Here is a 26,095-nt window from a genome sequence, read left to right as displayed (position 1 = left end):
TCAGTCTCCACTAAGATAGAGATGCCTTAAGGGGAAATTAGAAGGAGTAAATAATTATGTGCTCTTACATGAGCTAGGGAGGATAGAAAGTTATTTACTCTGAAATGACTCTCAAACTTTCTGTTACACACTTTAAATTCAATGTCAGAAGATTTCACACCTGGCTCCTAGTGTATAGCCTTTACTCAGGAAAACAAAAGACTCTGAAACTCTCCAAATCCCTCCAGCTCACTTCTGATGAAGCACATCAGCAGGGGAGGCAAAGAGAATGTTACACATTTTAGAGGGAAGGGGAAAGGAGGCAAATTACCAACGTAAATACCTAGCAGCTTATTACTGTTCCACTTGCTTTTTCTAGGAGGCATTATTAAGAGAATGAAGGTTAACATTGATTCAGTTTCCAGTGTTTAATTTGAACACCAACAACATTCAATATGTTTAACCGTTTATTGAACACTTACTATGTGCCATGTTCTGACAGACAGATACAGTCTCTCTATTTATGAGGGAGATTGTTAATTGAGTAGATACATCTCAGGCAAGGGAAAATGTATTAAATGCTGGAGCCTCTGTCTAATGCAGGAGGCTGGAAACAAACTCATAATTACATAAATAGTTGCATTTGTGTATAATGTTATGAGGGAAAACTACAGTTGACAATGGAAGTGCAACACAGGAAGACTTTATCTTTTTTGCAGGTCTGATAAGGCTGATGAAGGACCATTTATGCTGAAACCCAAAGGAGTAGGAGTTAGAAGGGCAGCCACTTCTAAACAAGTGAACAAGGGGACAGTGGTGTAAGATGATGCACGTAGGTCACACGGGGTCTTCTGGGCCATAGAAAAAACTTTGGACATTGTGGGGAAGGGAAACTGTTTTAAGCAGAAGAGTATTTAACCTTTAGGTTTCTACAAGATCATTCTGGTTTCCAAGCTGAGGTTGGAGAGGCGGGTGGGCATTCCTAAAAATTATGGAGATGCAGTAGGGCTTTCTCATTAGTCTAAGTGAGAGACAGTGGTGGGTGTGGAGGTTGACAAAAGTGAACAGGCTTGAAAACTATTTTGGAAGTGAAATTAACAAAACTTGGTGATGGACAGGCTGAGGGGAGATGAAGAGTGCAGAGAATGACACCTTGAGTTCTGGAATGAGCAGCTGAGTAGATAGTGGTGGCGTTCACCAAGGTAGTAATGCTGAAAAGGAACAGACTGGGGGGAAAAGATCACGAGCACCATTCTGAACACGGTGAATTCTAACAGTCTGTAAGTGGAGGTGTGATGGTTAATTTTGAATGTCGACTTGATTGGATTGAAGGATGCAAAATATTGTTCCTAGGTATGTCTGTGAGAGTGTTGACAAATGAAATTAACATTTGAGTCAGCGGACTGGGAGACACAGACCCACCCTCAATCTGGGTGGGCACCATCTAATCAACTCCCAGTGTAGCTAGAATAAATCAGAAAGCAGGCAGCAGGCAAGAGAAGATGGAAGGGCAGAGTAGCTGAGTCTTCCAGCCTTCATCTTTCTCTCGTGCTAGATGCTTCCTGCCCTCGAACATCAGACCCCAAGTTTTTCAGCTTTTGGACTCTTGGACTTACACCAGTGGTTTGCCAGGGGCTCTCGGGCCTTTGGCCACAGACTGAAGGCTGCACTGTTGGCTTCCGTACTTTTGAGGTTTTAAAACTCGGACTGATCCACCACTGGCTTCCTTGCTCTTCAGCTTGCAGACAGCCTATCATGGGCCTTTATCTTGTTATCATGTAAGTCAATTGTCCTTAATAAGCTCCCTTTCATATATACATATATGCAATTAGTTCTGACTCTCTAGGGAAACCTGACTAATACGGGAGGTGTTGACTAGAGATATGGATTAGAGTTTGATATGTGAGTGTGGAACTCATTGGAGAAGTCTGGGCTGAAGATACATGAGGAGTCACCAGAGTGCATGTGATAACTGAACTCAATGTGTCACTGAGGGTGGAGTGAGAAGATCATGGGACCAAGAGTGGAACCCAAGAATTCCGTATTTGGAGGTCAGATAGGATGAGGTGCTGGCAGCAGAACTGAGCTGGGGCAGGCAATGGAGAAACAGGGAGAGATGCGGTGTCAGCAAAACCAGGGGGTAATGTTTCAAAAAAATGGAAGCGGTCAAATGTGTCAAAGGCTGCTTGGCGGTCATGTAAAATGAACACAACTTTTCATCGGGATTTCATAACCGGGGATCATTAGAACCTTGAGGAGGACCATTTCAGTGGGAGTAGAAATGGAAATTGTAAACAACTTTAAAAAATTTATTATGAAAATGTCAAGCCTATAAAAGTGAAAAAAAAAATTGTATCATGAGCCCTAATCCAGCCAGAACTCAGATTCAGTCATTACCAACCTCTTGCCACACTTGCTTCATCTATCCTTTTGTTGCTGTTTGTTCCTCCATTGTGCATGTTTACTGTTCAACCGCTCACACATTCATTGCTTCACTCTACACATATTTGCCAGCATTGTTGACTAGTTGCTGTGAGGCATTTGTACTTCTTTCACCTTAATTACCCACATCATGCAATTGCAAGATGAATGGCTAATCTAGTGGTGTCGTCCATGACTTTCTTTTAATATGAAGTCAGAAATGCCAATAGAGGAGATTGCTTTATTTTACTTCTGTGTATGATCTTCATACACCATAGATTTTCTAACCTCTGACCCTTTACCCATACCATTTCCCTTGCTGGAATTACCTATCCTTGAAAGCCCCCATCTACTAAAATTCTCCCCAATGCCAAAAAGATAATACTATCTTTTCCAAGAAGACTTTTCTGACCACTCCAACCAGAAGAGCTTCCTCTATCTACTGAAACCCTATTGTTTTCTTAGCATGCTACCTTTCTGAATGCTTGTGAACAGAGCATTCCTTTTACCTGACTGTGAGCTTCTTGAAATTAGCATCTTGAAAGTCTTCACATTCACTTTAGTGTATAGTATACTACTAAATACCATCATAGTTTAGTTCTTGATAAACATTTAAGTGGAGAAGTAAAAATGTGTAAAGCACCTTAAGCATATAGTCCTGTGCTAAGCTCTGTATTACCTACTTCTATTTTGCTCTTTTCTTCCCCCCAAATTTGTTCTAGCCTCTGCAATCAGAATTCATCACAGCCACGGGGGCAGAGCTACCCTTTTATATAAATTTGTGCATCATTAGATTACTAACCAAATTGATATTTTATATGCATAGAAACTTTTCCCCTATACGTTAAGATATTTAAAAGATTTTCTTTTACCCCTAGTATCTCTGAAAGATAGACTTTTAAAATTATACATTACCTCCATATAAAAGAGATTTGAAATGTCAATTATGATCAATCCATACAGAACCCAGAAATGTTACAGAAATATGGAAAGTGTGAGTACATAACCCCTAAAGTTCTTCCAACCTAAGAATAATCACTTGATATGCTTGAACCAGACTTGGCATAATCTGATATACATAAAAGTCACATATTAACCACAGTTGAGAAAACTGATAAAAATATGTAAACATCAGATTCAGCACGAGAATATGGTCTGTAGATGGGACAAATAAATAGGTATAAAATAAAAGCAAACAAAAAGCACTTCAACAACAACTTTATTTAGGCATTGTCTATGTAGCACAGGTAATTTATATTATATATTCCTACATATACCTTCAGAATGGACGCAGAAGATAATAAGATGCTGTCTAATTAAAATAGGTACAGTTTTAGGATTTGCTGAGGTATCTCCTCAGGGCTGTTTGCGACAGATTTTTTTTTTACAATAAAATTTTGTGATTTCAATTGTCTGTCTATGGAGGGAAAATATACAAACATACATGGATGCCATCACACACCTCAGCAGGAACAATGAACTTCTCAGTTATCTTCCCCCTCCCACTAAAAAGCAATTTAATGCACCACTGGAGGTTGCCTATTAATTGGACTAGAAATAAAGTAGCCTGTGAGGGTTGACCCAAGAAAAAACACTGTGTGTGTGTGCGCGCACGCGTGTGTGTGTCTATAAACATATATAAGTGTGTGTATATATATACACATACACATCTGTGTGTGTATAATATTTCACCCACAAAGTAAACAAGCAACACTAGTACATCATTTTCTAATTACAGGGCTGTTTCATAAACTGTAAATGCTTATATGGGAGAGGTAAATCACAGCAATTTAATTAATAAAACAGTTTAGACACTTAAACCCATATGTGTACCCCTGGGGGCAACACATCAATAAGAGAACCTTGCAGGCATATTTTAGAAATTTTATGCAATCATTTGCAGTTCTTGTAGTTAATAATTATTACAAACTGCATTAACTCTTCTCTTGCCATACCCAAGGACTGAATTTGCATTTGTTAAATGTTCTTTCCACTTTAGATAGCCTCTTAGGGTTGCTAGGACTGGAGGAGCACAGGGTTGCTTTCCCTGAATTAGCAGGACTAAATGAGGTGAGGGAGCCCCCATTTAGCCAAACAGCAAAATATGGGAAATGAGAATCTGGGGAAGGCAGGGGAAGGATTCTCCCTTTCCTTTCATCAAAGGGGAGTTTAGAAGATAACCAGTGTCAGAGAATGGACATTCAGCACTTGAATTCATGTATTTTTAGATCTTCTTTCTATTTTGACCTTTAAAATTAGACCTGTAGAACCTTCACACATTGCTGGTGGGAATGTAAAATGGTGCGATCACTGTAGAAAACAATTTAGTAGTTATAAAAAGTTAAATATAAATGTACTATATTCACTTCTATGTATCTACCCAAGAGAAATAAAAACGTTAAGTCCACCCAAAAACTTGTACACAAATGTTCATAGTGACATTATTCATAATAGCTAAAAAGTGGACACAACCAACTGTCCATCCATTGTTGAATGGGTAAACAAACTGTGGTATATCCATACGATGGAATACAGTTCATCAGTACAAAGGAGCACACACTGATACGTACTTCAGTGTCGATGGATCTTTAAAACATGATGTTAACTGAAATAAGTCAGATACAAAAGGCCACATACTGCATAATCCATTTAAATGAAGTGTCCAGAAAAAGCAAAGTCATAGAGACAGAGAGTAGTAGATTAATGGTGCCCAGAGCTGGGGATAGGAACTGGAGTTAACTGTAAACAGGCGTGAGGGAGCTTCCTAGGGTGATGTAAATGTTCTGAAACTGGGTTATGGTGATGGTTGCACAGCTTGGTAAATTTACTAAAACTTATTTAATTGTATTCTTAAAATGGATGAATTTTTATTTTTAAAATTTTGTATTTACTTATTTATTTATTTTTAGAGACAAGGTCTCACTCTGTTACCCAGGCTGGAGTACAGTGGTGGGATCATAGCTCATTGCAGCCTCCAACTCCTGGGCTCAAGCAATCCTCTTACCTCAGCCACTTGAGTAGCTGGGTCTTTAGGTGCACACCACCACACCTGGCTATTTAAAAAAAAAAATAATTATATACATATATATATATATATATATATAGAGAGAGAGAGAGAGAGAGAGAGAGAGAGAGAGTAAAGACAGGCTTTTGCTATTTTGCCCAAGCTGGTCTTAAACTTTGGCCTCAAGTAATCCCCCTGCCTTGGCCTCCCAAAGTGGTGAGATTACAGGCATGAGCCACTGCACCCGGCCAGTGAATTTTATTATATATAGTTATTCTTCAATAAAATTGTTTTAAAACTATGTCTATAATTTTATTGATGTTCTTTATTATTCCTGAAAAATGAAAAAAGAATTAATGTTAAGGTTCTAGCCATATAAGGGAATCAATAGATGAAGTGTTTTGTGACTGTGTAACACTAAGCCTCCACAAATGTTTTTTTTTTGTGATTATGGTTATTATTGGTACAGTCTGTGTATACTCAGATCCCCAGTTACCAAAGGGTCATTCTTTTCACTTCTGTTGCTCCCACAAGACAGAAAATAATAATATCTACCATTTATTGAGTGCTTACTAACTGCTATGCATGCTGTATTGCATTAACTTCCTAATCAATATAATAATCCATATGTGATATTTTAATATCCCCATTTACATGAGTCAATTAAGGCAGAGAAAAGCTGAATCATCTGCTCCAGTTATGCAGCAAGTGGTGAAGTGGGATTTGGACACAGACAGTCGGCTCCAGGCTGTGCTTTGACCTGCCACCTTCACTGCTCCTTCTAACAGTAGGGGCTGGGTTCTCCCGTCTAGAGTCCAAGATTGATCCTCATCTGCTTGTGAGCAGCTTTAAAGGAGGCAAGTGTAGACTAAATAAGCCTTGCTTAAGAGACAGTGTGGAAACACACAAGCCTGCTTGTCAATGTTGGCTGCCTTGGGGAGCCACTCTGCAGAAGAGTGAATGAATGACTATGAACTTCATATCCGCAGGCCTCTCCATTGATTGGCTTGTTATAATTAGCACATATTATTTTTGTAACTAAAGAAAGAAACTAAAAAATTATTTCTTCTCTGAAAAAGAAGTAAGCAGCTAACAAAGTCATACTTTTTCCAGCTATGGTTGTTTCTAAACCCAGTTCACCATCTTCAGCAAGAAAAATTGAACAACTGTTTCAATCATGTGGCCTGTCGCTCCTGGACATTGCAAAAACCTAAAAGAAATCAGACCATGAATAAAAGCACTTAATTTTAACAGAAATGGAAAATTCTCTCTATGCCATGAGCCCTGCATTTCCTTAGCATGTGGCTGCTCTCTGTAACAGACAGCTCAATGCTGTGCAACTCTCTAAAAGGAGCTGTGCTTCATGGCTACTGAGGGACACCTTTAAAGTTTGGAAGGGTCTTCTGAAAATGCCTGCAAATTTGTATTTTTGCATATAAAGTCTCAATTTTACAAGTACATTACAAATGCATTGCAAACATTTATCATTGAATGGAACAAATTTTAACCTAAGAGTAATAACATAAAATGGTAGTTAGGTTGTCCACGAAGCCTATATAGACTGAAATAAATACACTGACCATAAAAATGGTGGAGGAGAGTGCTATTTCAATGTTGGTAAATAAAGAAATAGAAAAGAAATTTAAATCAGTAAGTATTCTTTTTTTATTATTATAATACTTCAAGTTCTAGGGTACATGTGCACAATGTGCAGGTTTGTTACATAGGTATACATGTGCCATGTTGGTTTGCTGCACCCATCTCCTCGTCATTTACATTAGGTATTTCTCCTAATGCTACCCCTCCCCCAGCCCCCCACCCTTCAACAGGCCCCAGTGTGTGATGTTCCCCACCCTGCATCCATGTGTTCTCGTTGTTCAACTCCCACTTATGAGTGAGAACATGCGGTGTTGGGTTTTCTGTTCCTGTGTTAGTTTCCAGCTTCATCCATGTCCCTGCAAAGGACATGAACTCATCCTTTTTTATGGCTGCTTAGTATCCCATGGTGTATATGTGACACATTTTCTTAATCCAGTCTATCGTTGATGGTCATTTGGGTTGGTTCCAAGTCTTTGCTATTGTGAATAGTGCTGCTAAACATACATGTGCCTGTGTCTTTATAGTAGAATGATTTATAATCCTTTGGGTATATACCCAGTAATAGGATCGCTGGGTCAAATAGTGTTTCTAGTTCTAGATCCTTGAGGAATTGCCACACTGTCTTCCACAATGGTTGAACTAATTTATACTCCCACCAACAGTGTAAAAGCATTCCTATTTCTCCACATCCTCTCCAGCATCTGTTGTTTCCTGACTTTTTAATGATCACCATTCTAACTGCTGTGAGATGGTATCTCACTGTGGTTTTGAGTCGCATTTCTCTGATGAGCAGTAACAATGAGCATTTTTTCATGTCTGTTGGCTGCATAAATGTCTTCTTTTGAGAAGTGTCTGTTCATATCCTTTGCCCACTTTTTGATGGGGTTGTTTGTTTTTTTCTTGTAAATTTATTTAAGTTCTTTCTAGATCTACCCTTTGTCAGATAGGTAGATTCTCCCATTCTGTAGGTTGTCTGTTCACTCTGATGATAGTTTACTTTGCTGTGCAGAAGCTCTTTAGTTTAATTAGATCCCATTTGTCTATTTTGGCTTTTGTTGCCATTGCTTTTTGTGTTTTAGTCATGAAGTCTTTGCCCATGCATATGTCCTGAATGGTATTGCCTAGGTTTTCTTCTAGGGTTTTTATGGTTTTATGTCTTATATTTAAGTCTTTAATCCAAGGTGTAAGGAAGGGATCCAGTTTCAGCTTTCTACATATGGCTAGCCAGTTTTCCCAGCACCATTTATTAAATAGGGAATCCTTTCCCCATTGCTTGTTTTTGCCAATAAATATTCTTTAAATTGGATTGAAGGCTCACAGTTGAGGATCTTGTCATGATCTGAACCTGCTCTACAGTGAGGTGTAATTGGAATGTCCTCTTTGTGACCACACATTCTGACATGTCTCTGATTTTCTCACAGGCACCGAAACTGTTCTTTCCCTCTCAGCCACTTCTTGTTTTTTAACCCTTCTGAACTCCAAATCCATCCATTCATCCATCCATCTTTCATCCATCTATCCTTTTCTGACCCTAGTTGGCTCCTTTTACAGAATGAACCACATAATTTAACTTTTCAGGATGTCCTCACCGACACCCCAAGATTCCTCACCCCATTGTCTTTCTGCTGTGCCCTCCACAATATAGGCACTCAATAAGTGTTTGCTGACTACTGGCTGATGTCCCACCTTGCCACTACTTGGTGGTGCAGAAAGTCATAAAACTGGCTTGATTGAATCCAGTAAAGTCTAACGTCAGCAGGGCACATACTCCAAAATCCTTCCATTCAACTCCAGATGACTTGATGCTGATTTTACAATGAGAGTATAACATGTTTATACTAAGCCCTGTCTGCCGTTAAAAAACACCAACCCTGGGAGGCAGAGGTGGGCGGATCCCCCGAGGTCAGGAGTTTGAGACCAGCCTGACCAACATGGTGAAACCTCGTCTCTACTAAAAATACAAAAATTAGCCAGACATGGTGGCGCATGCCTGTAGTTGCAGCTACTTGAGAGGCTGAGGCAAGAAAATGGTTTGAACCTGGGAGGTAGAGGTTGCAGTGAGTTCAGACCATGCCATTGCACTTCAGCCTGAGTGACAGAGTGAGACTCTGTCTCAAAAAAACAAAAACAAAACAAAACAAAACAAACCCTAGGTCCCATCAACCATTTTTTAAACCAGAAATATCTTGAGGTTAGGATCAAGAAAGGAGTATATGTAAACACTTTCTAGCGGGGTCTCCTGTATAGCCAAGGTACCAAAGCCTGAACGCCATTTTCATATCCCTCACACTTTGAGTAGTGAGAGGAGCGAGACAGTTTCCTCCTGTGTTACTGAGATGATGAGAGATACCTGGATTCTTCAAGTTCCCTCTCCCCTCTCCTAAAATGTCTCTTTAGAGCAACAGTAAGTGAACTTATTTTCTGTAAAGGGACAAATGGTAAATATTTTAGGCTTTCAGACCAAGAAGCAATATAATCAACTATTCCAGCAGCTGTTATCTGGTAAATACTTTTTTAATTTAGAAATGTTAAAACCGTTCGGAGCTTGTGGGCCATACAAAAGCAGCCAACAGCCATAGTTTGCCAACCCCTGTTTTGATGTCACTACTGATCTCCTAACTGACAAATCCAAGGGCCTTTTTGAATATTTTATGCACCTTGACTTTTTTTTAATAAAATGGTCTTGCTCTGTCACTCAGGCCAGACTGCAGTAGTGCTATCATGGCGCACTGCTACCTCAAACTCCTGGGCTCAAGTGATTCTCACAGCTCAGCCTCCTGAGTAGCTGGGGCTACACGCCTGCACCAGCAAGCCCAGCTAATTTTTGTTTGTAGAGACAGGGGTCTTGCTATGTTGCCCAGGCTGGTCTTAAACTCCTGGGTTCAAGCAATATTCCCTCCTTGGCTTCCCAAACTGATAGGATTACAGGCATGAGCCACCACACCCAGCGACCTTGACCATTTTCAAACCCTGATGGCATTAATCACCCTTTTCCTCTTAGTGTTTGACTTTCATGTCATTAAACCATCTTGGTCATCCTACCTCTAGCCTATTCCTTCTCTGTCTCATTTACTAGTTCCTGTGCTGTACATGCGTGTGTGTGTGTGTGTGTGTGTTTGCATGTGTGTTTGTGTGTGTGTGTATACGTGTATTTGTTTGTATCTGCGTCTGCATATGTGTCCCAAGTCGTTGGCCCAAGTTGCTTCTATGGCCCTGTTGTCTATCAAGCTGAAGACATCTTTTTTAAAAAAAATCAGCTTGCAGCTCACCCCTGGAGCCTGACAGTGCCGGCCCCAACTGCTCCTCAGATAAACTGCTCTCCTCAAGCTGTGCCTCTCCTGCAAGGAAGAACAGCACTGTCCCTCTCTGTAGCGTGCACTATAACCTAAGGCTGCTTTGCCCAGCATTTACTGCTCTGCCAAATTGAATCCCAAGGCCATGGGTACACAACATAGCTGGTGAGAACAGTAGTGGCATCTCCGTACCCCATGCTGCAAGAGTTTATATTCTTATCAAGGTCAGTTGAATGAACAAAATGTATTTTCCTAATGTGGAAAAACTGACTTAAAATGTGGACTGAGAATAGTTGTCAGTTGCCCAATATATTCAAATCTATATTCAAATGCCATTTCTGCCTTGAACAGTTAGTAGCAGGGACAGCTGTGCTGGGGAAACTACCCTTCCAGCTGGGAGATGAGCCTCAGAAAGGACTGTAGCCTGATTTTGAAACTACCAAGCATCCTAATGAAGTTGACTTGATTTACATTTTAACAATACCACACAAATGTACTACATGGCACTTTTCCAATAACCACTTCTACATCATTCATTTTGACACCTCCCATTGTATGAAAGGCAGAAGGAATAAAGCAGTATTCTGTGATGAGATGCCTGGTGAAGGGAGCTGGATTTTCATTTTATTTTCTAATTAGATAATCTTTTGGGATGTGCAGAGGTCTCCCAGCTGAAATCCCATGATGTTCCTTCCCACTTGCATGAACATGAGGCCTGAGCTCTATCTGTCCACCGGGCCTCTAGGACAGCTGTGCAATACTTAACACTTAGAATCTGACTCTCTGATCCATTCTGGGGGCCAAGAGTATCCTACTTCCCCTACCACCCCAGCAACAGTCAGTCTTTGTTAAATGTATATAAGCTTTGGGATAGTTCCCTTCCTTTAATGGAATGACCTGGTGATATGGTTTGGCTGTGTCCCCACCCAAATCTCATCGTATAGTTCCCATAATCCCCATGTGTTGTGGGAGGGACTAGGTGGAGACAACTGAATCATGGGGGCAGTTCCCCCCATCCTTTTCTTGTTTTATAAGGGTCTCCTCCCTTCACTGGGCTCTCATTTTTCTCCTTCGTCCTGCCATGTGAAGAAGGACATGTTTGCTTCCCCGTCCACCATGATTGTAAGTTTCCTGAGACTGCCCCAGCCCTGCAGAACTGTGAGTCAATTAAACCTCTTTCCTTTGTAAATTACCCAGTCTCAGGTATGGTCTTATAGCAGTGGAAGAATGGACTAATACACCTGGTCTTCTTGCTTCTTGTCTCTGTGTCCTGGTCAGAAATTGAAGAGCCAGTGCTACTTCCCTATTGGCAATATTCAGGTCACTTTCAATATGGCCCCTGGGAGGGTTGATCAGAAATTTTCACAAGGCTTGCTGTCCCTAAAGAAGCAGTCCTCTTGGCACTGATGGAGTTTGTGTTAAACTTTGCTAAGAAGGGAATCCTCCTACATTTCTTTACTATTCTCTCTCTAGTCCTTGAGGAAGGTATTACATATCATGCCTTGGGATATTCCATTTGGATGTTCCTAAGCTTTAAGATATCAAAAGCCAAGCTCAACATCTTCTGCACACCACCATCAAGTGTCTGCCTCTAAGAGCTATGAATAGCCCCATTGACAACAGAGGCTTAAATTTTGACTCTTTGATTCCTTCTTTTCCCTTAAGGATCTGGAAATTTAATATTTGTGCACTGACTCCGTGTTGACTAGCTGGAACCTATATCAGCATTAAAAGGGACTGATACAGTGATGGGTAGGTCACCTGGTTAATTCCTCATGTAGAGCATCAGTTTCCTCTACAGTATCTGTGGTTAAGTAAATAGTGATTCACCGTGTGCCTGCAGTACCTCCAGCAATGAAAAAGACCCTACAGTGTGAGGTGTCACTCAGATTTCTGACAGTACCATCTTCTTTCAAGTCTTTCCTTATGGAAAAAAAGGATATTTTTCTTTCAATAATATTTCTTATGAAAAAAGAGTAATATAAAATGGGCCCTACAATGTGTTATAATTAAATGAACATTAGAGTCAAGGCAAACCCAGGTTCATATTTTGCAACCCCACAACATAGGTATGTCACTTTTGGCAAAGTCAAATCTTTTTCATCTTTAAAAAAGTAAAATTGCATGGCCTATTTATCTTATTTATTTATTCATTCTTACAGCAAGTTTTAATGAATACATAGTATGTGCCAGGCACACTCCTTGATATTGAGGATACAGGAGTAAGCAAAACAGACAAAATCCCTGTCATCATGGACCTAGCATTCCATTGGGTGGGGAAGGATTCAGAAACAAACCAAATATAAGAGTAAATTATATACTATGTAGATTAGGTGATACGAGCTATGCAAAAAAAAAAAATGGAACAGGGAAAGAGAATAAGAAATAAGAAATCAATAGTTAAGTAAATATTTAAAGAAGAGGAGTTAAGCTATCAGGATATCTGGAAGAAGAGTGTCTCAGACCAGGGAACGGCAAGCACAAAGGCCCTGAACTTGGAGAGTGCCTGGTATGATGCAGGAATGGCAAAGAGGTCCATATGGCAGGAGCAGACAGAATGAGGATAACAGCAGGAGATGAAGTCAAGGAGGCAACAGCATTTTTAGCTTTAAATTTGAGAGTTTTGAGCACAGAAGTGACATAATCTGACACATTTTAACAAGCTCACTCTGATTGCTGTCCTGGTAAATGAGACAAGGGTAGAATTAGGGAAACAAGTTAAGAAGATATTGCAAAACCCAGGTAAGACATAATAGTTCCTAATATTTTGGCAGTACAATTAAGGTTGGATTCTGAATATATTTTGAAGATAAAGACAAACAGCTTTGCTGAGGGATTGGATATGGGGTATATTAGTTATCTATTGCTTCATGACAGTTTAACTCAACACATACTGGATTAAAGCAAACATTTATTATTTCATAGTTCTTGTGGGTCAGAAATTCGAGAACAGCTTAGGTGGGTAGTTTTGGCTCAGGGTGTCTTATTAGGTTGCAATTAGGATGCTATCAGGGGCTGCTATTATCTGAAGGCTTGACTGGGTCTGGATGATCTGCTTCTAAGATGGATCGTTGCATGGCTGTTGGCAGGAAGCCCCAGTCCCTTGTCACATGAACCTCTCCATTGGGTGCTTGTGTGTCTTCATGATAATACCACTAACTTCCCCCAGTGTTATGGTATAATATGTGGGTGTTCCCCAACCCCAAAATTCATATATTGAAACCCCAGCCTCCAATTTGACTGTATTTGGAGATAAGGCCTTTGGGGATGTGATTAAGGTTAGATGAGCTCATAAGAATGGGGTCCTGATCCAATAAGATAAGTGCTTTTAAAGAAGAGACACCAGAGAGCTTGTTCTCTTTCTCCATCAGTGAGAAGGTGGCATCTGCAAGCCAGGAAGAGAACCCTCACCAGAAACTGATCATGCTGGACCTTGATCTTAGAATCCTAGCCTCAAGAACTGTGAGAAAATTTGTTGTTGAAGTCACCCAGAAGCTTTTATTATGGTAGCCAGAGCATACTAACACAGTCAGAGTGAGAAAAGAGAAACAAAAAGGAAGTCACAGTGTCATTTACAACCTAGTCTTCAAAGTTGTACATCTTCACTTCCATTTTATTTTTTTATTAGAGGCAAGTTAATAAGACCAACTCTCACTCAAGGGGAGTGAAATTAGGCTCCACTATTTGAAGGGAGGAGTATAAAAAATAGTGGGCATGTTTTAAGACCACCATATAGGGTATGAAATAAATAGAAGCAAAAACAATCATGCCAAGATTTCTGGACTCAGTAGTTGGAGGAACAGAGCTAGCACTAACGGAAATGTAGGCAACAATGAATGAGTAGCAACATCAGTTTAGTTTTGTACATGTTAAGTTTGAGTTGCCTAAAACACCTCCAAATGGAGATGTCAAGTAGGCAGTGGAATATGTGAATCTGGAATCAATGAGTAATCTGTGCTATAAATACAGATTTGGGAGTTAATGAGCATATAAATTGCATTCGAAGACATGAAACTTAGTGTGGAAAGAAGAGATGAGGAGGGTAGTAAAAAGGGAAGGGAGGGTAAAGATGAGGGAAGGGGAGAGGAGAGAAGAGCTAAGCCTGAGCCCTGGGATATTCTTACATTAAGGGAAAGAGGTATGAGGAGGTACCAGAAAAGGAGTTGTCAGTGGGGTAAGAAGAAAACAAGGAGAGTGATATTTTGAAAGCTGAGTGTGGAAAGTGTTTCAAGGACTACAGAGTGGTCAGCTAATGCCACTGATGATACAGGATGAAGTCTGAAAACTGACCATTGGATTTAGTAATGTAGAGGTTATCAGTGACCTTAATGAGAACAGCTTTACTAGAATGTTAAAAGGAAAGCGTACTTGTGTGAAATTTAAGAGAAAATGAGAAGAGAGGAATCACTGAGGTGATAAAAGCCATCCGGTATATGTTTTCTCAGATTCTGTCTTTACTGAGATTTCCTTGTAGAGTGACTAATCATCTCTTAATTGATAAAGCCAAGAGTTTTCTTGAATGTTTTATGCACCTTGATATTTTCATAGCCCTTGACACCATCAATGTACTTTCTTCATCCTGTTCATCAGCTTGTGTATGTGGATGGTGCATGTGTATGTGTGTGTGTGTGCTGCATCTACATGTGCACGAATATGTGTGTATCTAGTTCCATCTGCTGATCTGAGCTGCTTCTGTGACCATGCTTTCTGTCTGTCAAGCTTGGGATCCACTTATTTTATTTCTCTCTTTTTTTTAAATTCTTTTTTTATATATATACTTTAAGTTCTAGGGTACATGTGCACAACGTGCAGGTTTGTTACATAGGTATACATGTGCCATGTTGGTTTGCTGCACCCATTAACTCATCATTTACATTAGGTATTTCCCTTAATGCTATCCCTCCCCCTTACCCCCCACTCCATGACAGGCCCCAGTGTGTGATGTTGCCTGCCCTGTGTCCAAGTGTTCTCATTGTTCAATTCCCACCTATGAGTGAGAACATGCGGTGTTTGGTTTTCTGTTCTTGCAATAGTTTGCTCAGAATGATGGTTTCTAGCTTCATTCATGTCCTACAAAGGACAGGAACTCATACTTTTTGGGATCTACTTATTTTCTTAACCCAACTGCAGCTCACCACTGGAGCCTCTTTTGAAGAGTTTCAGTTGTAAAGAGAAGCAGAGGAGTGGGACAGTAGCTGGGAAAAGTGGAGTCAAGGCAAAGTTCCTTTCAGATGAGAGAAATACTGAAGGTTTGAATATTGATACATTACAGAAGATTAATGTGGTAGAGAAAATAATAGTGCATGGAAGAGAGAAGGGGGCATCAATTGTCATGATGACTACATTAAATGAGATAATATTAGCCTTCATTTAAACCCCATGTATTAGACATTATATAAAATACTCTAGGTACATTATCCTATTTCATTCTACCTGAAGTCTTATATGGTAAAGCATTATTATACTCATGTTACGGATGCTGATTCCAAGGCTAGTCAAGTAATGTGCCCAAGGTCACCCAGATAGTGAACAGTAAAGCTCATGCTCTTGTCTACCTGACGCCACACTCTACACAGTACCTGCCATGGACAAAAATGCAATGAAAATCTTTTTGTTTGCTTCATTTATCTTTCCTTCCTAGATAGCTATTACAGTGTGGTGCATAGAGTAAATGCCCGATAAATGCTTGCTAGGTGTATTAGTTCATTTTTACGCTGCTATAAAGAACTGCTTGAGACTGAGTGATTTATAAAGGAAAGAGGTTTAATTGACTCATAGTTCCCTATGGCTGGAAGACCTCAGAAAACTTACAATCATGGCGGAAGGCACCTCTTCACAAGGCAGCAGGAGAGAGAATGAGAACCAAGTGGAAGGGGGAAGCCCCTTATAAAACCATCAGATCTCATGAGAACCTACTCACTATCATGAGAATAGCATGGGGGAAACCACCCCATGATTCAGTTACCTCCCACCTCCCAAAACATGTGGGGGTTATGGGAACTACAATTCAAGATGAGATTTGGATTTGGGTGGGGACACAGCCAAACTATATCATTCCACCTCTGGCCCCTCCCAAATCTCATGTCCTCACATTTCAAAACACAATCATGCCTTTCCAAACACAATCATGCCTTTCTAACAGTCCCCCAAATCTTAACTCATTCCAGCATTAACCCAAAAGTCCAAGTCCAAGGTCTCATCTGAGACAAGGCAAGTCCCTTTGGCCTATGAGTCTGTAAAATCAAAAGCAAGTTAGTTAGTTCTGAGATACAATGGAGATACAGGCATTGGGTAAACACACCTGTTCTAAATGGAAGAGATTGGCTGAAACAAAGGGGCTACAGGCCCCATGCAAGTCTGAAATCCAACTAAGATTTAAGTAATTAAATCTTAAAACTTCAAAATAATCTCCTTTGACTCCATGTCTCACATCCAGACCACACTGAAGCAAGATGTGGGCTCCCCGGCCTTGGGTAGCTCCACCCCTGTGGCTTTTCAGGGTAAAGCCCCCCTTCCAGCTGCTTTCACAGGCTGGCATTGAGTGCCTGTGGCTTTTCCAGGTGCCCAGTGCAAGCTGTTGGTGGATCTACCATTCTGGAGTCTGGAGGATGGTGGCCCTATTCTCACAGTTCCATTAGGCAGTGCCCCAGTGGGGACTCTGTGTCCCCACACAACCCCACATTTCCCTTCCACACTGCCCTAGCAGAGGTTCTCCATGAGGGCCCCACTCCTGCAGCAAACTTCTGCCTAGGCATCCAGGCATTTCCATACATCCTCTGAAATCTAGTTGGAGGTTCCTAATCCTCAATTCTTGACTTCTGAGCACCCGCAGGCTCAACACCATGTGGAAGCTGCCAAGGCCTGGGGCTTGTACCCTCTGAAGCCACAGCCCAAGCTGTACCTTGGCCCCTTTTAACCATGGCTAGAGCAGCTGGGACGCATGGTACCAAAGCCTTAGATTGCACACAGAAGGGGAACCCTGGGCCCAGCCCAGGAAAACATATTTTCCACCTAGGTCACCAGGCCTATAATGGGAGGAGCTGCTGCAAAGGTCTCTGACGCCCTGGAGACATTTTCCCCATTGTCTTGGTGATTTACATTTGGCTCCTCATTACTTATGCAAATTTTTGCAGCTGGCTTGAATTTCTCCTCAGAAAATGGGTTTTTCTTTTCTATTGCATCCTCAGCCTGCAAATTTTCCAAATTTTTATGCTCTGCTTCGTTTTTAAACATAAGTTCCAATTCCAAACCATATCTTTGTGAATACACAAAACCGAATGCTTTTAACAGCACCCAAGTCACCTCTTGAGCACTTTCCTGCTTAGAAATTTCTTCCACTAGATACCCTAAATCATCTCTCTCAAATTCAAAGTTCTACAAATCTCTAGGGCAGGGGCAAAATGCCACCAGTCTCTTTGCTAAAACATAGCAAGAGTCACCTTTATTCCAGTTCCCAAAAAGTTCTCCATCTCCATTGGAGACCATCTCAGCCTAGACTTCATTGTCCATATCACTATTAGCATTTTAGTCAAAGCCATTCAAGAAGTCTCCAGGAAGTTCCAAACTTTCCCACATCTTCCTGTCTTCTTCTGAGCCCTCTAAACTGTTCCAACCTCTGCCTGTTACCCAGTTCCAAAGTTGCTTCCACATTTTTGGGTATCTTTACAGCAGTGCCCCACTACCCAGTACCAATTTACTGTATTAATTCACTTTCATGCTGCTATAAAGAACTGCCTGAGACTGGGTAATTTATAAAGGAAAGAGGCCTCTGAAAACTTACAATCATGGCAGAAGGTACCTCTTCACAGGGTGGCAGGAGAGAAAATAAGAATCAAGTAAAGGGGTAAGCCCCTTATAAAACCATCAGATCTCAAGAGAACTTACTCACTATCATGAGAATAGCATGGGGGAACCGCCCCCATGATTCAATTACCTCCCACCAGGTCCCTCCCACAACACATGGGAACTACAACTGAAGATGAGATTGGGTGGGGAAACAGCCAAACCATATCACTAAGTACATTTTTTTTAATGAAAATGAAAATTTATTTAGAAAATGAGTATAAATATTGAACTATTTTTATGCAGTCCTTGAAAGATACCCTGCTATTCAAGAGTTGCCCCTAAATTATATCTTTCTTGTAAACAATTAAAATAATTCAGAAAATTCACTTAATTTTGAGAATTTATATTAGATTCCTTAATGTATACTTTCATATTCAACAGCCATGCAATTCAACTTTTAGAATGAAATTTCTAACATTGGTATGACAAGTAATTATTTCTCTAGAATCACTGGGCATCAGAGAATCCGGTTGATTGAATAATACAAATGACAATTTTATACCATCTGAAGATTACCAATTAAAAAAAATCAAAAATCTCTCCTTAGCACCAAAACTTGCCCTAAGATCTTGCTTTGCTGCCCCTCAATGAAGTATTTCATGGTTTGTTCATGCCTCAGGGCTGAGGTTATGAAAATGAATTATCATCATGTGTTTCAATGGAAAAGCAGCCAGGCTGTTTAACCTTCCTAGTTTTCTGAATTCTGAATCAGTGGAATTCTGAATTAATGTCAGAAGAAAGTTTTATTAGGAAACAAAGACAGGAAACCAAAGTAGCCTGGAAGTGCCTTTAAAGGATACCACACATCATTCTGAGTAGACTTGAGCAAACCCAGGGAGTAAAAAACGTGTATCCAAAGAGCAGCAGGATCTCCCAAGAGCAGCTGGTTCTTCCTGGACCAATATTTCTGCCAAGAACCCCACCTTGGATGTCCTGAATGTTGGAAGGTTTTGCATCAAGCCACAATCTCTTGTAATCTTACCAATAATAATAATGATAATCATAACTTCTGTGGCATCTCATTTGAGCCCATTGTGGCAATAGAACGTCTATGTGTACAGTTAAGCATTTTTACAGCAATGCTGTGTTGATAAGCACCATCCATTCCAACAGTCCTGATCCATTCAACAATAAGTGCCATTCTGCTGAAATATTTCCTTCTTTGTCTCAGCCCAAAGGCAACTATGCTGGAAAAGCCTGAGCCAAATTTTTGAACTACATTTGAGTTATACATGAATGTTGGAAAAAAACTACACTTTTCCTGTATTTAAAAATTGTTCAGAATTATTCATTTCTTTTCATCTATGGCATTGTAAGGTAGTGGCACACTTGATGGCATTTAATTTTTTTCCTAATGTTTCCTTAGCTTTATAAGTTCACTATTTTTAAAAAATTTTGAAATATATGCTAAGCCGTTCAATAAAGCTAATTTTAATGATATTCAAGAGATTTTTCTTCAGTTCCCTAGCTGATGTCCGTGCTCCTCAATGAGGAAGGAAAAATCAATTCAATTATCAAAGCACGGTTAATTGCTTTCAAGATTAGGGTGATTTAAAGAGCAGCAAACTATTTTATCTGTACTCAGCAGTTTTGGCTAAGAATACTCTCCTAAGCGCACTGGAAGAGAAGTTTAAGATTCCATGAGTTCACATGTGACATCCTTCCCAGCTCTTCCCTTGCTTGTCATTAATAGAGCTAATGGCAGGGGCTCTTATACCAAAGAGCCACAGCACGGGGACATTATTTTCAACTAGTAGTATCTGTTTTGTCTCTCAAAAGACAGATATTTTTAGGTCTTGGTGCTTGGCAGTCCCAATTTGAATATTTAGTCAAAGTAGTATTGTGAACATGCATAGAATAGAGAGAAAGCTTCTTTATCCACTTTATATATTCGCTGTGGACCAGAGGTCTTTTACTTCTAGTGTCACTTGAGTTTAGTTCAATGTTTGCAGCTTGCATCATGTTGGCAGAACCTTCTAGAGGCTATGATATGAAGATAGTAAAATGTGGCTTCTGCCCTTTGGGAGCTTACAGTCCAGAAAGAAGGGTAGAGAGAAGCACAGATCATTTCATCTTCAGGGTAAAATGCAGTTAGGGCCCATGGAAGGCTCAACCAGAAATGTTTCCTGGGCAGCTGTGCCTGCTCTGAGGAGAGAAGGGTGGTGTGAAGGTCGCCAGGGGAAGGGAAATTATCTTCCAGGTGGAGGTAGACATGTGAGCAAAGACAAAGAGACGTGAATCAGCTGGGTGTGCACAGGAAACACTCTGGTATTATTAGGGCATGAGCTACAAGTGAGAGAGGGGTGGGAAGTGAGGAGAAGAAGCTCTTAGGCTGAACATCAAGCATCATCCTGCAGGCCATGGAGAACCAGGAGAAGGCTTTAAATGGGGATATAAAATGTATGTAGAACATGGTTTAAATTTCAACATCTTTTGATGATTAAAAACATATATGGATCACAGAAAATTAGGAAATTACAGAAAATTATAGAAAAAATGTATAATCTCACCACCTAGAGACAACCAGCACCAACACTACCACTGTGCTGTTTTTCCTAACAATTTTCCATATGCATGTGTATGCGGGTATCTATATAATGCATATGTATGTATATGTGATATATATAATGCATGTATATGTGGTAGTGATTTTCCTAACAATTCTCATTGTATAAATATATATAATGCACATGTATATGTAAATTAACGACATGAAAAATGTATTTTCTTAACAGATGATCTGTGGAAGGCAGAGAGCAGCATGCTGGAGGGGATGATTTGGCAAGTCCGCTGAAGAAGACAAGCCTCAACTGCTCCCCAGCGTGGAAGGAGGAAGGCGATAAATACTGCAAAGGAGGACGAGGAAGGAGCACTGAGTTCTATGTGGAAAGAAAGGGTCAGAAAGAGGCAAACGCCTATTCACATGCATGGCGTTTAACAGATTTATTAGGTTGTTTGCTGTGTGATGTAAATCTCCTCCTCTCTCTCCTTGAAATTTCTTGAGTGAATTCTACATTGTTCATCCATTCATGTTTATGTGCCAGCAAGCTTTGGGAGCACTGTAAAAATAAAAAAGGTTAGACCACTGTTAGACATCTGGGAAACATCTATGTTAGAGAAGGACTATACATTAATTTATCTCATTTATGGGAGGGAAATACTATGATTAGTGAAGGTACATCTCTCTCTTTATGGATGGAGTACATCTTATTTTTCTAAAATTTGTATTTGAACCTATTTATTTCTAATTGTCAAAAATGTGAAGTGAGAAACTTAAAAACTTTTTAGTTTCTCTTGTCCCACCATTTTATGCACTTCCAGGTTGTCAAATAATTTGGAATTTTAGACTTAGATAATTTTCTAATGTATATTATAGATCTTCTATTTCAATAATTAGTTTATATTTTCATTAAATTGTATAACTGCATTAAAATATACTTAACTACGTTTTTCTAGTTTTATTATTTGGTTTTTCATTTAGGAAATATTTATGTTTGTGTGTGTGTCTATATAGTTGCCCTTCTAGAATTCTTTAGTTTGATTGCATCTCTATTGACTAGATAATGGTATATGTCTTATTTATTTATTTATTTTTAAGACAGTCTCATTCTGTCACCCAGGCTGGAGTGCAGTGGTGCAATCTCAGCTCACTATGACCTCCATCTCCTGGGTTCAAGTGATTCTCCTGCCTCAGCCTCTTGAGTAGCTGGGACTACAGGCATGCGCCAGCACACCCAGCTAATTTTTGCATTTTTAGTAGAGATGGGTTTTCACCATGTTGGCCAGGCTGGTCTGGAACTCCTGACCTCAGGGGATCCGTCTGCCTCGGCCTCCCAAAGTGCTGGAATTACAGGTGTGAGCCACCACGCCTGGCCAGTGTATGTCTTTGGGTAAAATTTTTTCAGAAAGAGTGAATGAACCATGATAACTGATCTTTACTTAGCACTTCCCATGTGCCAGTCATTATTCTTTATCTCTATTAACTCATTTAATCTAGACAACAACCCCATGAGTAAGTTACCATTACCCAGTAGTGGGTCTTGGGACGTGTTGAAGGAAGGATGACTAGGTATATGGAGATCAATCAGGAGGCGATTACAAGAAACCTGGTGAGGGACAAGGGAGGCCTCAGTGAGAAAGAGACAGATGTGAGAAATGTCATGGAACCGAAAATGAAACAAATTATGGGCTCATTAGATATGAAAGCAAGAATAGTGAGTAGGGGCCAGCTGACCCAGTTGGCCAGGGACTCTTGAGGTTTTAGCACTGATAGACCCACTCTTGGGAAGCCTTTCAATCCCAGACAAACCAGGATGGTTGGTCACTCTAGGAGGCAGTGACAGTCCTGAGATTTCAGTTCTGGGTAGCTCAAAAAATTATGGTGTCTTTAACAAAAACAGGATGCACCGGTGGAAAGAGGCCTACAGGAGAAAAATAACCAGTTAGGTTTGGCATGTTAAGTGTGGGGTTCCTGAGGGGCAGCTGGCCGTGGGACCCAGGCTCATAGCAGACTCGGTCAGAATGAGAGTCACAGGTGGGGAGCTGCTCATCTGGAGGCAGCTGACGTTCTGATATTAGGTAAACTTTCCCAGGGAGAGAGTTCAGAGAGAACAGTAATAACAAAAACAACGGGTCTTTGAGTGGCTCTATTTAAGGGACAACCACTATCATCTGTTTTATGCAAACAAGAAAGCGATGACACAAAAAAGCTAAGTAACTCACCTAAAATCCCATAGCTATCAAGTGGCAAAGCTGAGATTTGAGCCGTCATTATGATGCCAAAATGCACATACTTGTTTCAACTATACTCTGTGGTATAACTTAAGAACGCTTACATACTCAAGAAGACTTTTACTGTGACCACCACTTTTAAACAATAAAAGTAGGCACAATCAAGAGGAAAACTGAAAAGTTTGTCAATTAGGAAGTCATTGAATGCTAGAGCTATTTTCAGAGGAATCATAGAGGTAGAACCACGTTAGAACTGGTTGAAGATTAGAGGGAACTACTAATTGGAGTATGTTCTAGGTTCAAAGAAGAAAGTGTGTTTAGATATATAAACATCTAAAGTGTGTTTAGATATATAAACATCTACCTATCTCTGTCTATATATATATAATATATACATATATATACATATACATATGTGTGTGTGTATATATATATACACACACACATATGTATATGAGTGTGTGGGCATGTGGCATATAGCTGGCCCCTTTCCTATAAAGAGATTGAGACCGAAAGGCATCGGTATATGAGAGGAGACAGCCTAGCATGTTCATAGGCAGAAAGCACCATAAGAAAGGGAAAGAGAAAAGTAAATAATTGAGGATCTAAGTCCGAGGGAAATCAGAAAGTAGTGGAATCAAGAGCATAAAGACAAAAACTGGCCTTAAATAATAGGTTGGTGCAAAAGTAATTGCAGATTTGCCATTACTTTTAAGACTTTCTTCTCCTGAGCCTGGAAAGAAGTGGTTAAGGTGGGCCCAGGTGGAGTCTACAGCTGGGGTTGACCAGAAGCTGAGTGAACACCACACTGCATTGGCACCAAGTTTGTTGCAAATAGGAGGCGTAGGGGTTGGATGAGGGCTTCCGGTGGGTGCTGAATGTTTGGAAGAATGTACATTCTGGGGAGAATGGGCGGTGCTGTAACATAGATAAGAAAAAGATGACCAAGTTGTACTGCAGACTTAGCTGAGACCAGAGAACAGGCATTTGGAGGGAATTATTTTCAGTGGGGGTTTGCACTTCTATTATCATACCAATATTTGTGAAATAGTATTATGTGTGCAGCTTGGAACTAAGTGCTCTTTCAGCAATATTACACTTAACAACTCCATGAGGCATGAGTTATTAATTCCATTTTGAAGATTCAGGAAACTGAGGCATAGAAATTTTTAAATGAATGTACTGTATATCTACAGTTAGAATAGGAGTAAGAAAGTCAACCATAGAACTTAATCCCCTTAGTGCCTGAAGGAGGCTAAAATCAAAAAGCATTAAATTCAGAATAAATTATAGTTTAGTAGATTTATCAGAACAAACTGTTAGGAAACATTGGCTGAAAAGTAAGCAACATGATGTGCTAAGTAATAAGGACCATCATGAGTCTTTTCTAACAGAAGCTTCAGGACTTAAATCTAAGGGACTGAGCCACACATGATGACAGGTTTTTACAGAATCACCTACACAAGCATCATGTAGGTGTGCAGTCCAAGACCCTGCCCGCCCTGGCCTCGACACCTTGCCAGCCTCATCGAGCACTACTCATCTGCTCATTAACACGTTAGCCAAAATCCTGGGGAACACCAATAGCTAAGGGTGCAATCCTCAAGGACGAGTCCATGTAATATTTAGAACGGATTTCTGGTTATTCATGTGGGCCATTTGGCCATCAAAACTGGATAATCGGGGGATTGTTTAATGAGGCTTCTTGGTAGTTGCGGCCTTCTCTGTGCCCCTTCAGTATCTTGCACCACATTTGCTGTTTCAGATCCCATCACATTTTCTTACAGTTGTTGGTTTGCACACAGTTCTCCCCAACTCACAGAGAATAGACAAAATACGATGATATCCACAGGACTATCAGACTATCGGCTACATACTAGGTGATTTGTATATATTTAAAGAATGAGTAAATGAAGAAAAGAATGAATGGGCAAGCCAATTTTAGGTTTCATTTGAATGAAACATGGTTGCACAGGTGACGGTCAGCATACATTGATGACTACTTTCAGTTAATGGGATTTTTAAAATGTAGCACAGTGTATAAAGTAGCTTCAAATTTAATGTTGATGAAGAGGCTACCAAGTAGAGGTTCTGATAGGCTTGCAGTAAAGAAGAGTTAATTCTTTATTCCATCATTTGAGATCCTACAAGATTTAATCCCAAACTACCTTTTTTATGATATTTCTCTATATTTTCCTTAAAATGCCCATCATTTCAAACAACTCTTCACTGATCCTTGTTTAAATTCCTGTCTATGTTCTTCCTACCACCTGATTTGACTTTCCTTTCTACATTTGCAATTTAAAATCTTCCCAAGCTCCAAGCTAAGCTCCCATCTCCTTCTTGATAGCATGTAACATTACTGCGGTTAGAAGAAATCTCCCCTTTTCTTTTTTTTTTAAATGATTTCCATTTTTATTTTAGATTCAGGGTGTACACATGCAGGTTTGTTACATGGGTGTACTGCATGACACTGAGGTTTGGGGTACGAGTGATCCCATCACCCAGAGAGTGAGCACAGGACCCAATAGGTAATTTTTCAGCCCTTGCCCCTCCCTTCCCCTCTCACCCCTCTAGTTAGTGGTCACCAGTTCCTACTGTTGCCATCTTTTTGTCCACAATTACCCAATGTCTGGCTCCCACTTATAAGTGAGAACTAGCCCTTAACCTCTTCGACTAATCGCAGTTAGAAATCTCATTGTGATGTCCACAAAGCAAGCGAATATTTGAATATTGGCTCAATCATTAACTAATTTTGTGACCTTAGAAAAGTTGCTTAGCCTTTCTGATCCTCATAATCTTCATCTGCAAGTGGAAAAATAATAATTCCTGCCTCTCGTTGTTACTATGAACACTGTAATATTGAACATAATTAAATACTCTTCCTCATCCTTCTTATAATTGCTTGTGTTTGGGTAAGCTTGTCTACTAGACACAAGTTCCTCGAAGGCAGAAGTACTCTTCAATGAATCTTTACAATACTCCAAACACATAATACTCAATAAAAATTAAAATGAATATGTAATCTGTCTGTGTCCTTTCTATGCAAATAGAGACTGCGAAGATAATTAGAAACAGGGTTTTTTTCCCCTTAGTTATGTTAGCTGTTTTCTCCTATACACTTGCTCTTATTTCATTTTTTATTAAAGACCTAAATTTAAAAAGCCAGATTGTGTTTAGTCAGTCACTAATCCTAGATTAGTAGTAATTTTAGTTATGAGAT

The 26,095-nt window shown here is 40.0% G+C and overlaps 2 long non-coding RNA genes across 2 annotated transcripts in view; one reads left to right on the top strand and one right to left on the bottom strand.

The window, feature by feature from the left end:
* The window catches only part of LOC129059872 (uncharacterized), a 47,230-nt gene extending 25,661 nt beyond the window's left edge, over nt 1–21,569 (top strand). The window contains exon 3 of the long non-coding RNA XR_008525967.2: nt 20,877–21,569. This is a non-coding gene — a long non-coding RNA (uncharacterized LOC129059872). The remainder of the gene's footprint in view (nt 1–20,876) is intronic.
* LOC129059871 (uncharacterized) overlaps nt 21,070–26,095 on the bottom strand; it is a 62,931-nt gene continuing 57,905 nt past the window's right edge. Inside the window, exon 3 of the long non-coding RNA XR_008525966.2 lies at nt 21,070–21,200. This is a non-coding gene — a long non-coding RNA (uncharacterized LOC129059871). The remainder of the gene's footprint in view (nt 21,201–26,095) is intronic.

Source organism: Pongo abelii, chromosome 5 (assembly GCF_028885655.2).
Source record: "Pongo abelii isolate AG06213 chromosome 5, NHGRI_mPonAbe1-v2.0_pri, whole genome shotgun sequence".
Classification (NCBI taxonomy): Eukaryota; Metazoa; Chordata; class Mammalia; order Primates; family Hominidae; genus Pongo; species Pongo abelii.
The sequence above is the reverse complement of the archived record's forward strand: the minus strand, read 5'-3'. Positions and strand labels throughout refer to the sequence as shown.